We start from the raw sequence: 21,618 nt of genomic DNA on the forward strand, positions 1-21,618 counted from the left end.
GTCCCCCCACCCCCATTTGCATCTTGCCAGGCAATATCAGGAGTATTTTGCATTTTGAACAGCCTTCTAACTTTTTTTTTTCTGAAGAGCTAAGACATCTGAATTTAGCCAGTGATATTTTATTTTTAATTAAAAAGTAGCTTAAGTTGCTTTGAATGTGTGTTTGGTAGATTTAATCACTTGCTGCCTTATATTGTTTAATGGTCTCTAATTTTGCAGTGTTGGCGTTTTAACAAGCACTTAGGATTTAAAACACGAGAACAAATTCTCATAGACTCCCTGGTGAGAAGATTTTAATCTGAGGTGCAGTTTCTAAGAAGTGACAATTTGGGGTAAATTTTCAACATGGGACATGGGGAATTGAGGACACAATAAGAGTTCACTAATTCACAGACTCCATGCTGCAGAGTTACGCTTATGGTTATTACAATCATTTAAAATGCTCACCCTGTTGTAATTATATTCGGGTTATAGTCAAAAGGTTAAAGAAGCTTTCTTGTCAGGAAGTTGTGCTACCTTGCAGCAGGAAGAGAAGAGAAATATATTTAGTGGGGAGAAATGGCTTTTTTTTCTGGTTTTAGTTGCCCATGCTCTGGATGCGCTTTCTGTATCCCTGAGAGTGCGGGGGCTGCAGCAGGTAAAGGAAGTAGGGCGCTGTTGCCACAGTACTGTACTTCCATGTAATTAGTATTCACCATAAGCAGTTAATCACCAGAGAAGAGCTCCCAGAGACAAAACAAGTTGTTTAGCTTGTCAGCATCGGGGAATCGGAGGTGTTGAAACATGACTGCTTCTAGCTGGAAGTGGGTATTGCAGGAGCTGGTGGCTGTTACGTGCCAACAGCTCCCCTCACAGTGCAGAAGAGTAAGTGTTCTTGCAAGTACCATCGCATTTTTAAATTATATTTTTACACTTCCTCAGACCTTTCACAATTATGTTTTTCTGTTTCCTAGAACAAGATGAGGCTTCTTGGTTTCTCATTACGTACTTTAAAAATGCCCTTCAGTTATATCTATTAGGAATGAACCCTTCGAGTAATTTCTTTTATTTCAAAGTGTTCTCTTTTTTGTTCGTCAGAGCACAGGATAGCTACTAGTTATCTTCCCTTCATTTCAAAGTATTTATTTAGTGTTTATGCAGATACCTGAAATGTCTAATTTCTTTTTTTATTATTTCTACAAAGCATTTAGTGTGTTTTGTTGTGGAGAAATGTTGAAGAAATAGTCATTCCCTTTAGCATATGTAAATAATTTCTCCTTTCTCCTCAACCTTGCCTAACCTGAAGATCAATCTGGGGAATATTCTAAAAATGGATTGCCCTTTACTCAGGAATCCTCATTTTTAAATCATATCAGTCTGTTTATGTTTCTGTGCTAACTGATTGCTGCTGCTCCGTGCATCCTTTTGTTTAGTAAATAAGGGAATAACCTTCTCGAAACCTCCAAGGTGGCCACCATTCTTTCTCCTAACGCCTTCCTTTTATGAGAAATCCAGATTTTGTGTGTGTTCTGTACTTGGGAACTTAAACTTGAAACTAATTAGCACAGCTATCAAACCTCTGGTATAGGGGTTACTTTTGTTGGCTTAACAGATCAATCATCTCATCTCAACTGTTTTGGGGCAAATGTTTGAAATTTCTCTTGTATTTGATTGTTACGTTAGTATGATAAAATGATCCTATTTTCTCTGGATATTTCTCTATAGTCTTGTCAAGCAATCCTAATATTCATATGTGTTCTATCATATATACACATATATGTATGTATGTATGTATATATATATATATATGTATAGGTGAGCAAATTATCAAGTAGATTGGATTATAGAAGGAATCATTATTATGACCCCCTTTCTACTAATCCCAATCAAAGTTGTCTTTGTAGTCTGTTAGTTTTCATACAATTGTATGCAGCTTTTAAAGGCTGAATTACTCTGGGAAAGATGATAACCTGAAAGGTTTCAGCCAAGTCTAAATCCCCCTAAAGCAGAGGTTCTTAACCTGAGGTCCACAGACTCTGTGAACCTGAATGGAGAAAAAATAACATCTTTGTTTTCATTAACCTCAAACTAAATTTAGCATCTTTCCCATTACTTAAAAACATTATTCTGAAAAAAAGGTTTCAACAAATTACCAAAAGGGTCCCTGACACAAAAAAAGGTTAAGAACCCTTGCTCTAGAGCCAAAACAGGAATAATAAAAAATAGCACCAAGAGAGCTGATCCTGAAGCAAGAGAAGTAAACTAAGAGAAAAACTAGCCAGGTCAGTCTGTCTTTCTCTCTCTCTCTCTCTCTCTCTCTCTCTCTCTCTCTCTCTCTCTCACACACACACACACACACACACACACACACACACACACACACACACACACAGAGTAAAGGATGACCCAGGCTATAAATTCTGGATCTGAGCTAGTACCTTCCAGACCCCATCTTTCTCTCCCATTTAGAATGTGGGAGAGGAGGCAGGATGGAGAGAACAGAATCCCTGCCTCAAAGGGCCTAAAGATTCCTGTTCAGAACCTTATTTCTGCTGCCTTTGGCTTCATTCACAATCCTTGTGACTGCCTAGATCAAAACGTATGTGTGTGTGTGTGTATGCACATACTTATACACATATACATACACATGTATACATATTTCCATAAAGACACATGTATATATGTATATGTGCTTGTACATATCTATGAATACGTATATGTACAATCCCTTGTTATTTCCTTGAGGATAGGGACTATCTAACTCTTCTGTTTGTAACTGAAACACCATAGTACCTAGCACATAGCAGATGATAAATAAATACTTGGGGATTAACTGCTTTGTTAATGAGTTGAAATGCTAGCCATCACAATGACAAGAAAGGGAAACTGAGAAAATAAACATAAACAAAAAGGAAGCAAAATCATTTCTGGGTTCAGATGATATGATGGTTCACTTAAAGAATCATTGACATAAAAAGTTAATTGAAATAATTAAAAACTAGTTTTTTATATTACTATCAAAAGCAGCAAGAGGAGATTTTTAAAAGAAATTCCATTCAGAATAACTATAAAATTCATAAACCATCTGGGAGTCAACTTACCAAAATACACTTAGGATTTCTATAAATACAACAAAAACCATTCTTTGGGGGGCGGGCAATGAGGATTAAGTGACTTGCCCAGGGTCACACAGCTAGTAAGTGTCAAGTGTTTTGAGGCTAGATTTGAACTCAGATCCTCCTGAATCCACAGTCAGTCCTTTATCCACTGTACCTCTTATCTGCCCCCTAAAAATATTCTTTATAGAAATAAAGGAAGATGTGAATGATTGGAGGGATATTCATTGTTCATGAGTTGCACCAGCATAATAAAAATGACTATACAGTACTACCTGAATCAAATTTAGATATTTTGTGCCATAGCAACCAAACTACCAATGGGTTACTCCATAAAATTAGACAAAATAATAACAAATCCAAATAGAATAATAAAAGGTCAAGAATCAATTAGCACCTAGTTTGTGCTAGGCATTGTGGTAGACTCTGAGGATACAAGTTAAAAATACAACAGTCTCTAACCTACTTGCCCTATTTATATTCTTTTATGGAAAACAACATGAACACATTAACATAAATACAAAATATAAACAATGTAAATCCAAGACAGTGTTTCAGCATAGTGAAAAGTACGCTAGTAGCTGGTAGGATAAGGAAAGACATTTGAGAAATGCTGTTTGAGCTAAACTTTGGAGAAACTCTGGGTTCTTTGCTCCTTTTGGTTGTGAGGGCAGAAAACATTCCAGGCACATGAGAATAGCCTGTGCAAAGGTGTAGAAATAAGAAGTGGAATACTTTGTGGGATGAACAATAAGAGTTTAGTGTGTAGAATGTATACAAGGGGAAGGAGAATGGTGTACATGCAACAGATCTGGAAAGTTAGGCTGTAATAAGATTGTGAAGAGCTTCAGTGCCAAACAGAAGAGTTTTACATTTGATCCTAAGACGATAGGGAGCCACTAGAATTTTTATTTAATGCTATACCAATAAAGCTAAAAATATTTTATAGATGTAGAAAAAATAACAAAATTCATCTGGAAAAACAAAAGTTCAAGGATATCATAGGAATCAAAGAAAAAATACAAAAGAAGGTAGTCTAGGAGTACCAGATCTCAAACTGTATTATAAGGTGGTAACTATCAAAATAATCTGGTACTGACTAAGAAATAGAGAGGTGCACTTACTAGCTGTGTGACCCTGGGAAAGTCATTTAACCCTCATTCCCCCACAAAAAAGGAAGGAGGGAAGAAATATTAAATATTTTGATATGCACTAAAAAAACAGAAAAAGAATAAAGATTGTATATAAAACCATGAATCTCTATTATATACATCTTATTTTTAAAATATATATGAAATTTTACAAATGGGACCATAATTTCCTTTTTATCTATGTTCTCTTGTCAACTTCCTTTTGTTCTCTTCTGTTTATTTTTTTTTTAATTTCAATAATGATCTTCTTTTTAAAAAATACTTTTTGGGGTATCACTATCACTATCCTCCAATCTTCCCTACAATTCTGCCCTACAAAAATAAAGTCCGTCCTTGTCACAAATTAGTATAGTTAAGCAAAACAAATTCACACATTTCTCATATACTAAAATGTGTGTATCATTCAGCACCATCACTTCTCTCTTTATCCAGAAGTGGGAAGCATTCTTCACTTTCAGTCTTCTGGAGTAGTCATTCATTATTGAATTGAGTCTTTGTTTTCCTTTACATTATTCTATTCATTTAAAAAATTGTTCTGGTTTTGTGCATTTCATTCTGTGTTAGTTCATAAAAATCTTCCTAGATTTCCCTGAAATCAACCCTTTCTTCATTTATTATAGTGCAGTCCATTTCATTTATGTATTTGTTCAGCCATTCCACAATGGATGGGCACATGTTTGTGTCTGCTTCTCTTCTGCCACAGAAAGAGCTGCAAATATTTTTGTATATGTGGGTCCTTTCCCTATGTCTTTATTCTTTTGTGGGGTATATATGCTTAATAGTGGTATTTCTGGGTCAAAACATAGTCAGTTTAGTGACTTTAGGGGAATTGACCTAAATTGCTTTCTTAGAATGATCTAATCTAAAATTAATTCTAGAATAGTCAATTTAGAATTGATGTAAATTTCTTTCTAAAATGAACCATTTCACAGCTCTACCAATAGCACATGGTGTGTGCTTCTCTTCCCTCCAACAGTTGTAATTTTCATCTTCTTTCATCTTTGCTATTCTCAGAGTTATTTTCATTTTAATTTTTCTTATTATTGTTCTGGAGTATTTTTTCATGTGGTTGTTGATGACCTGTATTTATTCTTTTGATAACTACCTATTCATATCTATGGGGAATAGTTCTTTTTCTCATATATTTACATTAATTCCCTGTATATCTTGAATATAATGAGTTGGTTTGTTTGTTTGTTGGTCTAGGCCTAGAAATGTTTGTAGCCAGCAAGATAAGAAGTAGTAGATAGGGAGAGATTGAAGATTAGAGAAGGGAAATTGAGGAATGACATGAATGTACAGTTTTTGTTCTCACCCTCCTCTTTTCTATCTCATTGGAACCTTAGACTCTGCCCCTGGAACCACCCTGGGCTTTTCTGGGTGAGCCTTTACCTTATTTTGTCTGGAATCAGACCTCAAAATCACTTCCTTGTAACTCATAGTTGCACAAATGTCTCCTCCTCCTTTGATATTTTTCTTCCTCCATTAGAAAGGAAACACATTTAGGGCAAAGATTGTTATGCTTTCTCATATTTGTATCCATAAGTCTAATCCATAGCTCTTCCTGGCACATAAGAAGTAGTTAATATATATGTTGTCATTCATTCAAGTCTATCATTCATGATCTAGGAAAATAGACTATGAGAAGTGGCCAGACAGGTAGGAGGAGAACAATGTCTCCAATACTGAGAGAGGAAAGTGTCTGGGAAGAGAGCTTGGCCAATAGTGTCCAGGACTTCAGAAAGGTCAGGAACAGTGAGGATAAAGAAAAGGTCACAGGATTTGACAGTTAAAGAGATCACTGATAGACATAAAGGGGGATATCATAAACAAATGAAAATTTTACCTGTCAGATCTATGGATAAGGGAAGAATTTATGATCAAACAAGAGATAGAGAGCATTATGGTATATAATATGGATGATTTTGATCTCATTAAATTAAAGAGGTTTTTCACAAACAACTCCAAATGCATCCAAGATTAGAAGGAAAGCAGGATGCTAGGGGAAAATGTATAGCAAGTTTCTCTCTGATAAAGAGATAGAGAAAACAGTCAAACTTATAAGAATACATATTACCCAATGACCCAATGGTCAAAAAATATGAATAGGCAATTTTCAGATGAAGAAATTAAAGCTCTCTTTAGTCATATGAAAAAAAATGTTCTAAATCACTATTCATTAGAGATATGCAAATTAAAATAACTCCAAGGTACGACCTCACCTATCAGATAGACTACTATAACAAAAAAGGGAAAATGACAAATATTGGAGGGGGTGTGGGTAGGACACTAATGCACTGTTGGAATTGTGACCTGATCTAGCCATTCTGGAGAGCAAATTGGAATTGTGCTCAAAGGGTTATACAACTATATGCCTTTTGACCTAGCAACACCACCACTACAAGATCTACATCCCAAAGAAATAAAAGAAAAAGGAAAAGGCCTTACATGTACAAAAATATTTATAGCAACTCAGCAAAGAATTCGAAACTGAGGGAATGTTCAACATTTGATGAATGGCTGAATAAGTTGTGGTATATGAGTGTGATGGAATATTATTGTGTTATAAGAAATGATGAGTCAGCTGGTTTCAGAAAAACTTTGGAAAACTTACAAGAACTGATGCAAAGTGAAGTGAGCAGAACCAGTAGAACATTTTATATATTAACAGCAATATTGTGTATGATTAACTGTGAATGACTTAGCATTCTTAGCAATGCAAAGATCCAAGACAATTGCAAAGGATTTTTGATGAAAAATGTTATCTACCTCCAGTGAAAGAACTTATAGTCTGAATGTTGATTGAAACATACTTTTTTAAGCTTTTTTTTCTTTTTGGCTTATATTTTCTTTTGAAAAATGGTTAATATGGAAATATTTTTGCATGATTATGCATGTATAATCCGTATCAAATTGCCTGTCTCCTCAAGGAGGTAGGGAGGAAAGGAAAGAAAGAATTTGAAACTCAAAAAAATGTTGCCCATATAAATATTTTATTATTTTCCAGTTACACTTAGAGATAGTTTTCAACATTTGTTTTTATAAAATTTCTAGTTTCACATTTTTCTCCCTCCCCAAGACAGCAAGTAATCTGATATAGATTATATATGTACCATCACATTAAACATATTTCTGCTTTAGTCATGTTATGACAGAAAAATCAGAGCAAAAAGGAAAAACCTGAAAAAAGAAAAACAAAAAAATAGAGATAATATGGTTCATTCTGCATCTAGATTCCATAATTCTTTATTTTTCTGGATTTGGAGAGCATTTTCCATCCTGAGTCCTTTGGAACTATCTTGGACCATTGTATTTCTGGGAAGAATCAAGCCTACCACAGTTGATCCACACATAATGTTGTTGATACTGTGTACAATGTTCTCCTGGTTCTGTTCATCTCACTCATCATCAGTTCATGCAAGTCCTTCCAGGTTTCTCTGAAATCAGTTTCATTGTTTCTTATAGCACAATAGTGTTCCATGACATTCATATACCACAACTTGTTCAGCCATTCCCCAGTTGATAGGCAACCCCTCAATTTCCAGTTCCTTGCCACCATAAAAAGAGCAGCTATAAATATTTTTGTACATGTGGGTCCTTTTCCCTCTTCCATGATCTCCCTGGGGAAAAGACCGCATAGTGGTATTACTGGCTCAAAGAGTATGCACAGCTTTATAGCCCTTTGAGTATAGTGGAACTCAAAATTTTAATAAAAAATGAATATTTTTTAAAAATTTACATGAAATTAAGAAAGAATAAAATAAAGCAGATAGGAGGAACTACATCCTTATTATATAGTTAGCTTTACTAAACTGATGCTTAATTCCTACAATCTATGTGTGCTATACTATGTTTGTATTTTATATAGCCAATTTCTTCTCTTTTGAAATAAAAATAGATCATTAGTAACTTTGGAAACTTCAGTTTCAGTTGAATAGTGACAAGGCAAATGACCAGGGGGTTAGAAGTAAGTGAAAAAAAAAAAGAAGTAAGTGAGAAGATAGCAAATGGAAGGAACAAATTTAGACTTTTTTCTAGGCATTTGACTATGAAAAGGGAAAGAAATGTAGAATGACCACTTGAGGAAATTGTGATACTGGGGAGTCAAGTAAGGAGGTTTTCTTTTGTTTTTTTGTTTTGTGTTTTTAAGGATGGGGAGGGTTGGTCATATATATACTACTGGGAATCAGGTCTGGGATTAATTGTGCAAATAGAAGGATTGACCTTGTCTAAGAAGGACCACTTCTTCAGAAGAGATTTCCTACTTGGGCATTATTAAAAGTTTAGGAATTCGGTCAGGGATTAGCATATCCTATTAAAATTCAGTTGAGCTCAACAAACATTTATTAAGTGCTTACGACATACAGGATACCGTGCTAGGTTCAGTGCAATACAGAGATGAATAGCAACTGTCAGACGGTGACCTTTAATTATGAACATCTCAATGAAAATGACACATGGCAACCTCGTTGTAAAGATGAAAGGCACTGCAGTTTAGAAGGTTCAAGTTGCTGTTTGATCTGGGGCAAATTACTTCAACTCTAGTGTTCAGCTTTCCCATCCATAAAATGAAGGGGTTATACTGCATTGTCTTTAATGTCCCTTGCAGTTCTAATATGCTGTGATTCTAACACATAGGGAAAAAAAGAAAAATTCAAGTCAGAAAGAATATATTAAGTACCTGTTCTCACTCCAGGGTTTTGCTAGCTACTATAAGGGTTACAAAAGATATATTAAACATAGTCTTCAGTCCTTGAGCTTATAATCATGTTGTGGAGACAACTCTCACATATACAAAACAATTAGAGAATAATATAAGTGTCAGTGAAAATTGTAGTGTTCGAAAATTATTTCTGAATGGTTTGGGGGCGGGGCTATTGAAATCCCAGGAAGAGGCTTTCAGATAATTTATGAGTCACAAGGAAGAAATTTACCATTTGAGGGGCAAAAAGCTGTCATTTTGATGATGTCACAAGGTCACTAGGTCTTAGAATCCCCATTACTTTAGCCCTAGGTGACATTTTTTGTGTGCTGATTGTAGTTCCCTTTCTGAAGATTTGAAGGTTTGGCCATAAGAAGAGGAAGCCCCCACTCCGGAGCCCCAGACCCACACTTCCAACTTCTTACAAGGGAGAGTTACCTGGCATTCCCACTGACATCTCAAACTCAAAATACCTAAAACTGAATTTAGGATTTTCCCCCTAAACCTGATTTTAGTAATTTTGTTTATTGATACCATCATGTACCCTCCTTTCCCATTCTTAATAAAGGTTTCCTTCAAATGCTACCTCTTCCTTAGAGCTTTTACTAGTCCTAGGTGATACTTAGTGTCACGTACTTCCATTGCACTACAGTTATTTATATACTATTCTTATCCTCTACTAGAATATACTTTCTCTGGGGGCAGGATCATTTTTTATATAAGAGAAAGGGTTCAACACCTCTTCCTCCCTCCAATACACACACCTCAATTAATATTATCACAAGAGTTCCATAAGTAACCTGCATGAGAAATGGAGTTCTCAATCTACTTCAATTCAAAATGGAGTCACAGAATCAATCATTCATTCATTGAAGGGAGGAAATATAATCACAAAGGGTAAAGTAGGTGTTAAGGAATTTCCCTCCAAAATCCTGCAATGTGAGAATAAGTCTTTACATCAATTTGAAGGTATGATAGAGCTTTGGCCACTGTATAAATGTAAATGACCTCACACAGGAAATATTTTATGGTTGACTGAGAGAATTATTGTTATTGTTGTTGTTGTTATGATTATTATGATTATGATTATGACTTTGCAAGGCAATGATGGTTAAGTGACTTGCCCAGGGTCACACAGCTAGTAAGTGTCAAGTATCTGAGGCCGGATTTGAACTCGGGTCCTCATGAATCCAGAGCCAGTGCTTTATCCACTGTGCCACCTAGCTTCCCCCTGGCCCAGATAATTATTAATCATTTTCCTTGGGGGCTCTGGATAAAAACAGCAGGTCAGTTGGGGAACCTAACCCTCCAGTAGTGGAGGGTTCTAAGGTTTAGAGTTAGAGCCAGAAGACAAGAAAAAACCCGGGCCTTGAAAGTGAATCTCTTTTGGGGGGAATCTTTCTTGAAATCCTTCTCCCTTTTCCCAATAACTAGAGACAAGTTACAATGAGTCCATTGGAGAGCAGAGCTTGACTTTTTAACTTGAGACAGATACAGATAACCTGAGGGAAGAAGCAGCTTCAAGAAGAATGATCCTTCACAGAAGAGAAGAGTGCCAACTATGCACTTAAAAAAGAAGCAGAGCAGGAGAGTACAGCTTAATGGTCCACCCCATAAAGATTATGTAGACAAGCCTCCTTCATGAGGAATCTTTGTGAATGAGGCTGTAAGTTGGGAAGATGGCCTGGAAGGCAGGGTGTGTAACACATATGTACTTTGTATTTCTTTCACTGCCTAATGCAGTGTTCTGCATAAATAGGCATTTAATAAATGAATGTTGACTTTTTGAATTATTTAAAAAGTTGTTACTTCATTCCCTGATCTCTTCAATCTATTCACAATAAAGAATCATGCTGTGACTGTCTACATTTGCCTCTCCAGGACCTCAGAAAACCTATTTTATGCATATTAAACTTGTTTAAATGGATAAAGATATTAATAGGACTCTTGAACTTACAGCATATCATATTTTAAATGTCTAAAAACAGATTTTATGGAAGAGGCTACTCTTAAGATGGGCCTTGAAAAAAATGGATAGATTTTAGATAGTTGAAAAGGTGGGACAAGGAGGGCTTTCATTAGATAAACAGAAAACACATTGGCCAAATCCTGTACTCCTTTGGCCCATCCCTTTGATCGCCTGGTTCCTCCCAGAATTTTCATTTTTAAAAAAATATTTATTTTATTTTTAATTTATTAAATAAAACAAGCATTTCCATAACACAGTAGAATAATAAAAAAAATGATTGGACATGAAACTGTAAGTCTATTATGTACAACTTGCTATTCCTTTTAAATATATAATTATATAAATTTCTTATTCTCCATACTGCTCTCTTCCCCAAGGATGCCCATACAACTCATGACTTTGTTCCTTTCCAGAATGCACTCTTTAGTCTCCTCCTGGACTTTCTCTACAATGACTCCATACAAACCCCTTGCTTTTCAGTTTCCTTTTCTGTTTTCTTTTCTCAATAGAACATTAGTTCCTTGAGGAAAGGGACTATCTTTCTTAATGTTTGTATTTGTATTCTAAGCACTTAGCATGGTGCCTGGAACATATTAATTGCTTTATAAATGCTTGTTGACTTGTTGATATGACTTAAATAAAAATTTTTTAAAAGACTCTTGGAAGTTGAAATGAACACTATGGGAGTGAGGTAGTATTAAGGAAACACTTATTTGGAAGGGAGGAATGGTGGGAGGGCAATAGTAAGAGTAAAATGAAGTATATAATCTAGGACCAAATTATTGGGAATTTTGAATACCATGCCAAATATATTAGGTATCAGTATTTATTCTTTTTTTAAAAAAATGATTTTGGGGGGGCAATCAGGGTTAAGTGTGACCTGCCCAGGGTCACTCTGAACTCGGGTCCTCCTGACTCTAGGGAAGATACTCTATCCACTTTGCTACCTAGTTGCCCCATCACTATTTATTCTAAACTGTACATGAAAGAGAGACAATTGTATTTGATGCAATTATTACAATCACTAGAAAGTTGTAGTCTTTTTAGTAGATCAAGAATAGTTCTCTAATATCTACTACTACTATGACTATCCAACTATTTTCTAATTCTCTACTTATCAAAAAACCTTACGATGACAAACTTGACTTTCCAAGTACCTTCATACCCAAGAAGATTATGCCCAAAATAACATACATTAGTATTCCAGTCCCTGGAAAGGTTTCTCCCATCAAAAATTAGAAGAGTGGGATTCTGGTTTGTCAATCTTTCTTAAGATTGAAGAATATTTTAGGAGTACGGCATTTAATTAGGTGTAATAGTGAATGCCAATGATACCTCTATAGGGTGATGGATAGCTTGAGTTCAAGAGTCCCGAGGGGCAGTCAGGCTAAAGCAGACTTAACACCCTTTCCTAATGGCAGCACCAGTATGGGGAATGAAGGGCCCCTAGGATGCTTGAGGAAGGGTGGCCCAGGCCTGTTAAAGAGAACATGTTAAAGCATCCATACTGATCAGTTTGGGGATCAGGCCCAGGATCAGACATGTGAATGGTCATTGTGCTTCCAGCTTGGGTCACAGAGACAGATCCAGTCTCAAAAAAAAAAAAAAAAGGAAAGAAAGAAAGAAAGAAAAGAAAAGCCATGAAGTTCATCTGCTGCACAATAAGGGGCCACTCTAATTTCTTGATCTATGGAATTATATGATGAAAATTCTCCTTTAAGATAGTTAATGGAGCCATGTATACAGCTTAGAATGAATTGGAGAGATTGAAGAAGAGTCCAATTGAGAAGCTATTGAATCAGTCCAAGCCTGAGGATAAGGATCCCTCAGGACAATAAGTGATCAGGGTGTTTACCTTCAAGCAAAGGTCAGGTAGGAAATAGAATTGTGAGATATGTTGTCTTTTACTGCTTAGGCATAGAAAAAAGAAGTATTTATTGAATAATATCATGTTTCTTTCCCCAGCAAAATAATTATTAAAATGAAACACTTCCTAGCTTATGATGAGGTACATGGAAAGAAGAAAGGTGGTAGTCTCTCATTAAATTTCCTAATTTCTCCAGGATCATATATAAGCTCTTCTGTTTGGCATTTAAATTGCTCCTTTACAAAATATTATAGAAGAGGATGGAAAAAGGAATAGTAGCATAGATGGAAGAAAAGTAGCACCATAAAAGTGGCAAGGATGGAGGAGAGGAAAGGTACAAAACTAATAAGACTTTACGGAGGGGGGCAGCTAGGTGGCGCAGTGGATAGAGCATGGGCCCTGGATTCAGGAGGACCCGAGTTCAAATCCGACCTCAGATACTTGACACATAACAACTCCTGGCCTTCTCGTGGTGGAACTGTTTCCGCTAACAGGAGAAGGGGTGAAGGCAAGTCACTGGTGCCTTAAAACCAGTCACTTTGGGCAGTTGGGGCTTGTTAGCTTTGGCAGGCAACCCACCTAGGGGAAGGAAACCCTGATTTTAAACCTCCTCTGCCTTGCAGCTATACCCATATATGGGAAAGGCTTCGGGAGTTAACCCCGAGGAAAAATCAGCAGTCGGAGTCCCTTAAGCAGTTGGATGTTGGACATCACATCCTATTGGCAACTCCTGTGGCGGCACTGGTCCCAAACTGTATTGGCTCTGCCTCTCCTTTGGATCCACCAATGTCGCGGAGAGGGAAAACCTGCTGCATGGGCAACAGCTTGTTTTCCATATTGATCTGCCTAGGCCAGTGCCCTGGAGAGGACACTCCAGCTACTCCTCATGGGGTAGATACAACACGGGATGCGGCATTTACCAGTTATAAGTCACTCAGGAGCTGCGGCTCCAGTATCTGACAGCACAGCCACACTGTGGCCTGTGGTTCTTCAAGGCACTGATCCAAGGTCGTCCGTGACTGGTGGAGGCCTACTACTACAACTACTACTACTACTAGCTGTGTGACCCTGGGCAAGTCACTTACACCCCATTGCCCCCACCCACCCCCCAAAAAAGACCTAACAGAGGGCCTAAAGCAAGAGAAAATCCACAAGAATGGAGGAGACTTCTAAAAATCTGTTTATCATAAGAGAAGAAAAGAGATAGGAAAAAGTACTAAGGTAGGTGATAATTAGATTTCAGATTTTTAAAATGCTGTATTGATGCTTCAAAAAAAATATGCTATTACTTCTCAATCTTCTCCCCACTGCATCACCACCATATACCATTCCCTTTTTAAATCAATCAGTCAATTAATTAATTAGTTAGTTTATTTATTTATTTATTTATTTTTGCCAGGCAGTGAAGATTAAGTGACTTGCCCAGGGTCACACAGCTAGTAAGTGTCAAGTGTCGGAGGCCGGATTTGAACTCAAGTCCTCCTGAATCCAAGGCTACTGCTTTATCCACTGCACCACCTAGCTGCCCCTGACTCCCTTTTTTTAATTAAAAAAAATTTTTATTATAATAAAATTGACAAACAACAAACATAAGCATTTCAATATACAGGCAACAGAAAAGAGTATTATGTAGGACCCTATCAATCTCTGTTGAATATAACTTATTTTTAGGTATAGTTAAATTTAGTTTAGTATTTCTAACACTACCTAGTTTATCTGTGTCCCTTCATGAACTTCCTTTTGCACTCTCCCATCTATTTTTTTAAAATATAGAACACTTCCTTGTAATGAAGCATTGGTAAGCAAATAACCATGTGCTGGCCATATTTGATAATGTATGTATGCCTCATTCCCAACCTATAGGCTTATGGCTTTCTCCGGGCAAAGGAGGGTCATGTTTCACTATCAGTCTTCTGAAATAAAGATAGCAATGATCCAAGTTCTCATGTCCTTCAGCATTGTTTTCTTTTGGGTAATTAGATTCTTCTGGAGAACTCATAGAGAATAGCTATAGGCATCTTCTATTCGCGTTGTGGCTTTTGCAGGAAGCTTCTGATTGCAGAACAAAAATCAGCTAAATGAGCTATTGTCATCTTTGTGTAAAAAAGTCAAGAAGCTAACTGTGAACACATAAATGGTCTCAGGGAGCCAACAGTACCTTGAATAAACAAAGAAAATAGGATAAAATTAGCCACAAGAATTAAGCAAGACTGCTACCAACAAAATCAACAGAGAACTGTGGCTTTCAAATACCACAAGTATAGTAAACTAGGAGGACTTATGGTTCAGAAGGACAGAGACAAAAGAAAGCAGAAAGGTTGAAAGGAAATGTTACAAAATGGAATCTGAGGGAAGGGAATCGAGGTTATTTCTTATTCTTTTGATATTTTCCCAAAGAACTACAAGAACTTATGGAAGAGGGGACATAGAAATGACAAAAAGCTTTGTGAAAGGAAATCATGGTTTCCAATATTATTAGAGCCAATGTGTAGATTGTAGAAGAGGAAAATGTTAATGAGATAGGTGTTTAAAAAGAAAGAAAATTAATTCCACTTAGTTCTTATAATGTGCATGAAAATAGGAAAAAACACGGTGTAATATTAGGTGGTATTTGTTTACATAGGTACTATTTTAAGATATTTCATGTATGCCAGTAATATTTCTTTAAACAAGAAAATCTAGCCAGAATCATGAAAATAAAATGGAACATGAATTTTGGCAGATCAAAAAGAGATTCAGGGGAATAAGATGAAATTTCAAAAGCAAGCAATCAAAGCTATCAAGAAAAACAATGAAAAGTGATTAAATATAGTACAGTATTCTTTCAAAATGTAAGGTCTAAATAGCTTCTGGGGATATTATGAGAACTAGTTATTTATTGAACCATGTAGATTTAAGAAATATCATAGGAAATTAAAAGTTCCTTGAAAATAGGAATTACTTGATTCTTTATTTTTGTATCCCTAGTGACACTTGGTAGGTACTTAATAAATGCTTGTAGGTTGATTGAGCATTAATATTGGCTGAAAGTAAATCATATGACTAGAGTTGAAAAGGTAAATTAAGAAAAGTATAAAAAGAAATCTGATTAAATTATATAAAGTGTCGAAAAATCTAAAAAAACTCCATCTCAACAAATTCATCAGGTATTTACTAAGGGCAAAGCCATATGATTGGAACTGGGAGATACAAAATGCATGTGATGCTAGGTTCCTGCCTTCATATTACTTCTTTTCTAAGAGAGGGATATGACATATTTAGTTAACTAGCATACAAAATGCAAAAAACTGAATAAGACATATGTAAAATGTGATATCCAAGAGGAGAAAGCTCATTACCAACAAGAAAAAGAAAGGACTCATAGAGAAGGTGATATTTGAGCTAGATTTTAAATGTTGGGTCCCCTTTAGCAGCTGAAAGCAAACAATATTCCAGGCATGGGAAATAATGGGAATGTGGAGGGGGGAAACATGAGTTGCATACCAAAAATAACAAAGTCTAGTTTAATGGAAGCATAAAGTACATAGTAGGGAATAGTATGAGATAAAAGTGAAAATATGGGGTGGCATAAGATCGTAGGTACCCTTAAATGCCAGGCTAAAGACATTATTTCAAAGGCAATGAAACCATTGAAAGATTTTGAAGAGGAGAATCACATGACCATATAGCTTCATAAAGATGCATGGAGATGTTTTACTTTTATGACTAGATCAATAAATGCTTGTTGATTGGTTGATTTCCTGTTTTAAGGAAGAGCTAGCTAGGTGTCCAATTTACCTGGAATATGTAATGTTTCCAAAACAAAGCTCATTATCTTTCCCCATAAATTTACCCTTGCTCCTAACTTTCCTATTTCTGTTAGAGACCACACCCCTGCTAGTCATCTAGGTTTGCAACCTAGAAACCATCCAGGACTCTTCCTTTTTTTTTTCATTCCTCATGTACAGTTAGTTTCCAAGTCTTATCTCTTATGTCTTTTAACATCTCTTGCATGCATTACTTCTTTCTACTCATACTACAGTCACAATTCCAGGACCTCATTAATTCCTGGATTATTGCTATAGTAGCCTTCTAATTGGTTCCCCTGCATCCCATTTTTCCTCTCTCTAATCCATCTTCCCCTGGGTTTCCAGGTTGATATTACTAAAGCACTAAAGTGACCGTGACACTCCTTTGCTCAAAAGGTTTCCAGTCACTCTTCATTGCTTTTAGGTTAAAATATGGCATTTAAAGCCCTTCGTGATCTGGCTTCAGTCATTTTTTCCAGTCTGATGGTACATTACTCCTTCTCATACACTTAATATTTCCAGGCAAACTGGTCTGTTTGCTACTCCCCATAAACAACATTCCATCCCCCACCTCAAATGATCTTCCTCCTCATCTCCATCTATATCTTCAAACCCCTAATTCCCTTCAAGGTTTAGCTCCCCTGCTACCACCTTCAAGAAGCCTTTCTTGATTCTCCCAGTTGTTAGTTCCACCAATTATTTTTTATTTATATATGTATGTATTGATGGGTGTGTGGGCACACACGTGTGTGTGTGTATAAAATTTACTTTTACCTGAATACAGTATATTCCTACAGTATAAATATATATCTATAATTAATATTCCTATTTCATATAATGCAATAGATTTTTTGTTTATGTGAGCAGAAATAAATTACTCAAGTCTGGGTTTTGGAATGAATATTTATGACATTGAACTTATAACATTAAACCCTGAAACATTACAAGGTTAATGAGATTCACAGTTACTCAAAAGACTTTGGTTTAACTATCCACATAGGAAAGTCTATATGGATAAAGAATGCCAGTTGTGAAGGCTATAATATGCAGTTAGATAGATAACTTATTAGTTTGTCAGTAGACATGCATGAGTATATACATAGCTATACATACATATATGTATATATATATAAATATAAACATATACATAAATATATGCATCAATATAAACACGTTTGTGTATGTATGTATGTATGTAAGTTTCTTGGCTAGTCAATGGGCCAGTAAAACGTTTTCATATTAGCCATGTTGCCCCCTCCCCTCAAAAAAGACAAAGACAAACACCAAAAAAAATAGCAAAAATAAGCAACTAAGTGAAAAAAGTATGCATTAATCTGTACTCAGAGTTCATCAGTTCTCTGGAGATGGATAGCATTTTTCATCATGGGCCATTTGTCAGTGTCTTAGATCGTTGTCTTAATCAGAGTAGCTAGGTCTTTCACATCCTTACACTATCACTTTTATTGAGTACAATGTTCTCCTGGTTCTTCTCACTTCACTTTAGTTTGATTGGTATGGCACTGTCTAAATTAATTTAGATAGAATTATCATTTTATTATACTGGCTAAGCCTATCTATGAGCAATTGATATTTCTCCACTTATTTAGATCTGTATTTGTGTAAAAAATGTTTTCTAATTGCATTCATAGAGACCCTTGGGTCCCTCTTTGAACCAATTCAGATGAGAATGAGTTTCTAGCACTGCCCAATCCACCACCATTTCCCCCTCCACCCCTTGTACACATTTTTAGTGTGATGATTTTCCTGTGTTTCTCTCCTATACTCCTCCTACTGTATCCCTCTTTCTCACCCATTAATTTTTTTGAGATCATCTCAATATAATTGACTCACTCCCATGCCTTCTCTCTATGTAAAGTCTTTCTAACTAACATAATAATGATAAAGTTCTTAAGAATTATATGTATCAGAGGCAGCTAGATGGCGCAGTGAATAAAGCACCAGCCCTGGATTCAGGAAGACCTGAGTTCAAATCCAGCCTCATATACTTGACACTTACTAGCTGTGTGACCCTGGGCAAGTCACTTAACCCTCATTGCCCCCCCCCAAAAAAAATCCAAAACAATTACATGTGCCATCTTCTTATATGGGAATATAAACAGCTTAACCTTATCAAGTCCCTTATGGTTTCTCTTTCAAGTTAATTTTTTATACTTCTCTTACATATTATATTTGAAAGTCAAATTTTCTATTTAGCACTAATCTTTTTATCAGGAATGCTTGAAAATGAGCTATTTCATTAAATGTCTATTTTTCCCTTGAAGGATTATACTCAGTTTTGCTGGGCAAGTGATTCTTGATTGTAATCCTAGCTCTTTTACCTTCTGAAATATCATATTCCAAGCTTTTCACTCCTTTAATATGGTAGCTGCTACATCTTGTGTGATCCTGACTGTGGTTTCATGTTATTTGAATGGTTTCTTTCTGTCTGCTTGATGTATTTTCTCCTTTACCTGGGAGCTCTGGAATTTGGCTATAATATTCTTGGGAGTTTCATTTTAGGATCACTTTCAGGAGGTGATAGGTAGATTCTTAAAATTTCTATTTTACCCTCTGGTTCTAGAATATTGGCATTGTTTTCCTTTCTAATTTCTTGAAATATGGTCTCTAGGCTTTTCCTTTGATCATGACTTTCAGGCAGTCTAGTAATTCTTAAATTATCTCTCTTCAATCTGTTTTTCAGGTCAGTTGTTTTTCTAATGAGATATTTTACATTTTCTTCTATTTTTTGTCCTTTTGACTTTGTTTCTTGATGTCTTGTAGAGTCATTAGCTTCCCTTTGCCCAATTCTAATTTTTAAGTGCTTGTAGTTATTTTGACATCATTGTCTTCTTCTGAGTCTGTGTCTTGATCTTCTAAGTCACCATAATACTTTTTATGGTCAGCTTCTTTTTTTGGCCCTTTTCCCAGCCTATTTCTTGAGTTTGAACTTTATACCAAAGTTGAGCTCCATCCTGCTGATCTGAGGAGCAGTGACTCCACCTGCTCTCTTGGTTTGTGCTCTAGTTCTTACCCAGGAAGATGCTTACCCTTATATCTTGTAGCCACAAGTGATACTGCTCCTCAGGGGTTATGCTCCCTTGGGATCAAAAGCACTCCTCTCTGTCCTGGAACTATGACCTGAAAATGAGTATAGGCAATGGAGTTACAAAACAACATCCTGTCCTATAGCCAGTGCCAGGACAGGAGTCCCCTGTAATCTCTTTCTAAATAGTTACATGATCCCTTTATTCTCTCTGGCTTGAGAGCTCCCAAAGCTGCTGCTGCTACTGCTGCTATTTCCACCACCAAAGTCCCACAGCTGGTGCTGCTGCCACACTGACTCTAGGTCAGCCCACACCCCTGCATCACAGACCTCTCTTTCTGACCTCCTAAATTGTCTGGGGCTAGAAAAATGTCTCATTTTGATCTTTTGTTGGCTCTGCTGCTTCAGAATCCCTTTTGAGGCATTATTTTTAAGTTGTTTAGAGGGGAATTTTATGAGTGCTCAGATGTAAAGTTAGATAAAGTTAGACAGGGATATTGATCATATCCCTGTCTGTTCTAACTTTACTCTGCCATTTTGGCTCCACCCAGGAGTGCTACTGTCTTCAAAGAATTTAAATGGAAAGTCATCCATTAGACAATGAAGGTGCATGATGGCCATTAGGAGACTGCAACACATTACCTAAGAAGAATGTCTTTGGGATGCTACCTTGGAAGATGTATGACTGAAAAAGAAAGTGATCAGTCATGCAGTAATAGTAAAACATAGCCAATGAACAGACCTTAATGCTCTATTGGTATCCACATAATGTCAGGGGAGCCATCACATAGGTGGGACCTCTGAAGAATACTTATGAATGAAGGAAAAGAGACATACAGGTTAAGAAGGCAAGGGTGACCTGTAATCTGTACCATCAAAGAGACTATCATTGAGGAGATTGAAGATTCATCAAATATTGATTATTCCTCACAAGCATTGTTGAAGTCACATAATTCATATTGTGAGAATTCACATATAATTTTGTCCTTGGGTAGAATGTTATTCTTTAAAAGACTTATTCTCATTTCTTTTTCCTCTCACTAACCTTCAGGATAATACTAGGAGAACATCTCATGCTCTTATTGAAACCAGCATATCTCATGCTGTCATGAAAACTAAGAAACCTGAGTATTTTAATTAGGAAAAGTATACATTTTGAGTAATATATTAGATTAGTCAGCATGTAGGTTATTTAATTGATATTTTTTATATAAATCATCAAATGCTCCTGGTATTTTAAAAAAATGTATACTTTTTAATTAATCTGTTTTTAATTTCATGCCCCTTTCTCCTTTATCATGTGTGTTTTAGGTGTTGATAGAGTTCTTCTTGTATTCTATGGATACTCTATAATTTCAGGACAAAACAGACCTCTATTGGCTACCATGTAGTGTTTAGTACCCCTAAGAATCCCTATAGGCAACTTCTAAAATTAGTTAAGTTCTATCTAAATTTATATAGCTCTTTTGTTTTTATTCCAAAAAGTGATTCATTTTCATTCAGAGGTAGGACCTTTCTTTTGGAAATTAAGTATATTAAAAATCAACCCATCAAAGGATTCAGGCTCTGAGCCAGAGTCACTTGAAATCACTTGATCGATCGTATCCCTGTCTGTTCTAACTTTGTCCAGAGAAAATGGAGCACCAATTAACATAGCGTGGGGTATCTGATTTCACAAACACTGAGCTACATATATGTCTGTGCTTGATTTTTGAACCTTGAGGTTTTGGTGTCTCTGCAGATTTTCAATTGGGAAAAAAATGACCAAGAATAAAATGGTTGGGGTGATTATGATACAGTTCTTGATAAGTTGTGAACACAATAGAGTGGTAACACTTTTACTGTGGTGTGCAAATTAATTGAGACAAAGTTATATAATTAAATTTATTATACAGTGAACCTTACAACTTTTATACATCTTTTAAAATCTTTAATATGTAATATCCCTCCTTTTGCTGAAATCTCATATGTTATTTGGCATTGAGTTCACAGGATATTGACAT

The 21,618-nt window shown here is 36.0% G+C and overlaps 1 protein-coding gene across 3 annotated transcripts in view; it reads left to right on the forward strand.

Annotated features, from left to right (window-relative positions):
* The window catches only part of ATG10 (autophagy related 10), a 339,312-nt gene that overhangs the window by 214,579 nt on the left and 103,115 nt on the right, over positions 1-21,618 (forward strand). The gene's annotated exons all lie outside the window — the stretch shown is intronic.

The sequence above is a fragment of the Dromiciops gliroides genome, chromosome 1, assembly GCF_019393635.1.
Source record: "Dromiciops gliroides isolate mDroGli1 chromosome 1, mDroGli1.pri, whole genome shotgun sequence".
NCBI classification, from domain to species: Eukaryota; Metazoa; Chordata; class Mammalia; order Microbiotheria; family Microbiotheriidae; genus Dromiciops; species Dromiciops gliroides.